Here is a 5,730-nt window from a genome sequence, read left to right as displayed (position 1 = left end):
ACTCCCCCCATGCAACGAACGAATATACGTAGATATATACATCCGCATGTATATTAAACATCGAATTTTGCTGTATAAATAATTTCGAGTCAATTTGGCATCAATCCTGCACATAACTCCGTCCTCTTTTCAATTCTATAATTTCTTACTAAAATTTATATCGCTGTATAATACAATTGTAATAAAAAAATAGCATATCCTGCATCTCTCTTTGCCGTGTCTTCCTTCTTTTATTCCTATCGATTGATTTTTGAGTCGGCTTTGGAAAGGGTGGGGGCTGAATTTTCTGGGCAAACTTTCCTTTCTATAGATATCTTATAATACTGCGTGGACCAATCCAATCCACCACTTGTTGGGGAACAGCGGCGTCGGAGTTGAGCAACAGATGCTCCTCGTATAGTCGGCATGATCAGAGCGCGTCTACGTCTCACTGTCATATATCGCCTGTGTACGTACCTGGTGTATACCTACACATTTGTGTATGTATATATTTACCGGTTTGTCTATCAGCAACGATACCGATTAGACGCATGTACAGGCGTTTGGGAGTTTCGAAAGTGCTCAGCGGCATTTCGAGCAGACCTACAAGGTAGTCAACAATTACACCTAAGCTCCGTATTCCATACCTATAATATTCTAAACCTTGCGATTCTCTCGTCGATTTATCACGCGCATACGTTATGTGTACGATGAATTCGCTTACGTAGACTACAGATATGTACTCACCTGATTCTCCGAATAATACATGACAAACATTCGGCGAGTGCTTTGTGGGAGATTTTTTTTTATTTTTTCAAAATTTCCCAACGCAGCGCGAGTACTCAAATTCTAAAACTTTCGTGAAAATGATAAAAGAAGAGTTAAGAGGGAAAAAAGAGGGGGAGGGAAAAAAAAATTTCCGCCTGCGCGCAGACGTGTGAAAAAAGCTCTCAGCGCATTTGCACAGATTCGCACACACGTAGCTAACCTGACTTTGTGTCTGTATATCGCACACCTCAAATACCCGCGGTGTGCAGGAATTTCGACGAGGTGCGCAGGCGCCATTTTCTCGACGCTCCGTTCCCGGCGGCCATCTTGTGCGCGCCGGGAAATTTTGCAACCCCGAGTCGCGGCGGTGGGGTCGAATATAACCGTTCGAATATCGAACACGGGTTCAGTGCGAAGGCGAGATGAGGCGACCGCATCTCTCATATATCCCTGCACGTCCTGAATTCCTTGTTCTTATCACCGTATCGTCGTAAAATATAAGCTGACCGCAGATCGTCTTGTTCGCGATTCCATGAACGAATAAAAAAAAAAAAAAAAATCCGCAGATACGATGTTGCCATTTCTTTTTTCATACTCCGCATCAGCCACTTGCGGTATTTGCAATCTTTCCCCGCGTTCCTGTAAATTTTTATCGCCCACGCGGTGCAGCTCAGTTTTTGGATATTCAATCGTGTTTGCGTCGAGTTTCTTGCCCTGTTTTTTTTTTTTTTGGTTTTTTTCTACTCCTTCCTCTAATCCCTTCGACTAATTCTTATCGAAACTATACGGACCAGCCTCTTTTTTGACGTATAAAATTTTTCCCTGAAACTTGAACGGTCGGTGAAAATAATTGGAGGAAAGAAAAACGCACTAATTATCTCCTTGTAAGAAATCAGAAAAATACTCTCGCGCAGTGAATCTTTCGCTTCGTCTCACGTACCTTCGATGACGAAAATTAAGACCGATAGAACAAACGAAGAATCACGAAACTATCGCACTGAACAACCTCGAGCTGATATTCCCATGGTGAGTCGATGTATCAAGCGATTTTTTTGCGGTCAAAAATTTTTGTACATATGTGTATTACGAAATTATTTAAAAACCAAATAATTGTTAACGCATTAATTTCAATTCTCACCTGAAAATCTCGTTTTTATAATTCGGTACGACAAATGTATATAATTATATACCGAAATCGAATTACCTTTTCAAATCGTTATGCGATACTATATACATATGTACGTATATATATATATGTGTGTATATTATTTATAAATCTTTACAGCAGACGCGTTTCTATTTCAAGTGAGAACGAATCGATGGCAATCAATACATTAATGTACAATGTGTAGAGTGAAGAACGTTATCTTGTTGCAGAGAATGCGTTGTATATATCATATATTGACGTATATCATATTATATACACATTTTGTCGACGTAACTGCGATATGCGATATAGAAGAGACGTGTATGTATGTATGTACGCATGTATAAATACGTAATATACATGAAACGTGTGAATTGCGCACGCGCTTCGGGGCCAGATTACAGGGTATTCTGTTTTCGTTGCTGCAGCGGTTTATGCATTATACATTAAACATTGGCGGACACACACATACGCATGCGAAATTCGTCGGATAATTGTTTAAACGACTTAATCCCCCACCCCCCGGATTATACATAGGCTATATTATTTAGTCACCGGATTTATTAATTTATACAGAAGTTTTTTTATACGCACAGCTCCTTTCGTCGAGCCGCTTTTTCGTTGTTAATTTGTTTCCTGCCGTTGTATTTTTCTTTTCTCTCTCATCCCTTTTGGAAAAAGAAATCGCGATTAAAAAAAGAAAAAAAAAGAATTCATTTTTTTTCATATTATCGCATTTATTGTGGTAATGTTTCTATAAAATTTGTAAATTTTATATATACATATTACATATATATACGGAGATATATTGATTGTATTAATTAAAGAGTCGACATTATTTATTTTTTTTTTTTTTTTGTAATTAAGTGACGAAAAGCTTTACATACGGAACTTGTTATTATACATTCGGGACATAAACGTCATCTGCTTCACCTGTTGAATCGATACAATACACACCTGGGCATAGACACGTAAAATTTATTCATACACATTTTACGTGGGTATATCGCATGAAATATACGCTGTTGATATAGCTGTAGCTGCAAAAAAAGAAGGAAGAAAATTAAAATCCCAACAATTAAGCTGCGAAGAGAGGAAAAAAATCGCCAGGGAATTGGGGTTTTAGTTTCATACTGTGGTATACCGCAGAGATATTTTCGATACACGCGTATCCGTATACATATGTATATGGTATATAAATTTGGGCGAGTGAAAAGGGATCCGTTTTAATCACCGCGTCCTATCGTATCGCGATGATTTTCGTATATTATTATAACTTTATGCCAGGGCGATACTGCAGGCAGAAACCGAAACTTCTGATTAAAATTTAAACCCGCCATGCCGCCACCTGGCTTATATATACGTACCTGACCGAGTATACGAATAAATTTATGTACGGCGTGTATATAAGGAAATACGATATTCTACAAGCTCAAAATTGTGTAGAACTTGAGCACTGCGACGAATTTGAAACGATGTGTTATATTTTCTTCCTACTCTTTTTTGTCCAATTTGTAATACGCGCTTATTTAAACGAGAGAAAACGAGGTTGTCTAGTGAAAACGGAATTTCGGAAGTAAAAATACGAAAGTCGATGAGAAATGATCGCGAAAGATGTAAGGAACGAAAAACACAAGTTATAAGAATCATTTTAATAATGCGTAAACGGGACCTGCGGAAAATATTATAAATTCATACTGCAAATACTTACAGTCATGTTCATCGATGCTTCGGGCTTCCGGCTAGCTTTTTTCCGGTACGAAACAAAATGCGAGTAAGATTTTATACGAATTATGTGACAACGACCGGCGATGCAACCGACGTGAGAGATTGGCAGACATTGTCACATAATTCGTATAGAATCGATCCGCATTTCGTTTCGAATCGAAAACAAGTTAGCCGGAAGCCCAAGGCATTAACGAACCTCACTGTACATTGACAAATTGTCATTGTCGTTATCATTATTATTGTTATTATATATGCGTATCGTATAGTGTTTTAAGAAAATTAACGAACATGTAAGTTTATATTTTTGTTGCAATGAATTTCAATTCAACTATAACTTTACATATATGTATATATATATTTTTTTTATATTACACACACCCGCGGGTAGTTAAATAATATTTTTTCAAATCTTGTTCCTTTTTCTTCTTCGAAATTTCGATTTTTTTTCTACCCACCCTTAATATTGTACATAATACAGAAAGTGTAAAAGCCAAGAAGAAGGCAAAAGATCAGTGGGAACGAGAGAGAGACAGATTTTTATATTACATGCAGGCCGCCGTCTAATCCCATGAGTTGTATTTAGCTTCTCTTGTTCCGCAATCAGGGAAGAGATTCGCGAATATAAGGTAGAAATGCAGGATCCTGCGGCTGAAACTCGCGTCGAGGACTTCCTTGACTTATGCGTATAGGGCATTCCGAGTCAAATTAAATTTAAAATTGTGAACAATTTCTGATCTTCAGCTTCGCGCGTCATTCGTCTGGTTCTTAAAGTGCTTCGAAGTTTAATTATGATTAGAAAACGAAAATAAAACGGCGACAATTTTCTTGGTTAAATTTGTTTTTGTTCTTTTCTCTTCGACGATATTCAATGGAAAATAGAATGAATAAATAAATAAATGAGCACAATATTTTGTCGACGTTTTTTTTTTAATTGGAATAAAGTAAAAATTGTTTGAAAATCGTTGAGTAAAAATTGATTGTTCTTAGCGATGGAATTTAAATTTTGCAAAAAATCGTAAGTTCCAGTGAATCGTTACGTGAAAAAATCAGTGACATCGGGACGGAATGCCCTTTGTATATTTATAAAGTCGAGGCAGTTTGCGAAATGCGAGCGTCTCTCTTTGTGGGAACTCACGCGGGTCTCCCTCTCTCTTCTCCTTTTCTCTCCTCTTCTCCCCTTTCCTCTCCTCTTTCTCGCCCTTATCACTACTCGACCGGCGGCCGCACTGTAAGGTGCCTCTCCGAGGCAAGTAGCGAGGCCAAAGTTGTGTCAGACAAGTGCAGGGCTGTCTACGATGTACCTCGAGCTATGTATGCCGTATATATAGGAGATGAGAGTTCAAGGGCCTCGGGAGAAAAAATTCCCTTAACAAAACGTGGGTCGCCAAAAAGAAAAATGGAAAACAAAAAGAACAGGTTGAAAGGACGAAAAACGAGCCAAGGACGAATTTGAAAATTGCCAGAAATAGAGGTAATGGAAATAAGAAGGAATAACTTACGCATACCGATACGATGAGGGAACTTAAACTCGCGTTTTTTGGTTTTTTTTTCTCGTATTTTAGGAGTTTAGAATATATTTATGGCACGATGAAAGATTAATGGAATAGAAAGGAGGGAGAAAAAAAAAGAAGAAGAACGGTTCTTACCCCGTGATCATAATAAAAATAATAATAATTACTTGATGGTGAAATTTATAACACTGAAATTTTTTTTTTTATCGCTTAGGGGGACGGGAGAGAAAATCTAATCAAGTGGGGGATGAAACTTTGTCTCGATTTTTACCGACCGTTTACTTTTCTCTTCTTCTTCTTCCTCGTTTTACTTCGTTTTATTTTTACCATTTTTATTTAACGAAGGACAGGGCTTTTGCGCAATTGCACTGTTTTTTTTTCTCATCCGGCGGAAGGTCGTTGGTTGAAAAAAGATGAACGGGATGCGAGCGGACGGATGGATATAGATGGAAAGGTTAGTGGGACCTTTGCCTTATGTATGTATGACTTACTTCGGCCCCTCATTTTACTAGACTGATATATGTACCGTATACATACCGATCTATATAGGTGTGTATGTACATATATCTGGTCCTGAATATCGAGGATCGATTATAT

The sequence above is a fragment of the Neodiprion virginianus genome, chromosome 4, assembly GCF_021901495.1.
Source record: "Neodiprion virginianus isolate iyNeoVirg1 chromosome 4, iyNeoVirg1.1, whole genome shotgun sequence".
Taxonomy (NCBI): domain Eukaryota; kingdom Metazoa; phylum Arthropoda; class Insecta; order Hymenoptera; family Diprionidae; genus Neodiprion; species Neodiprion virginianus.
The sequence above is the reverse complement of the archived record's forward strand: the minus strand, read 5'-3'. Positions refer to the sequence as shown.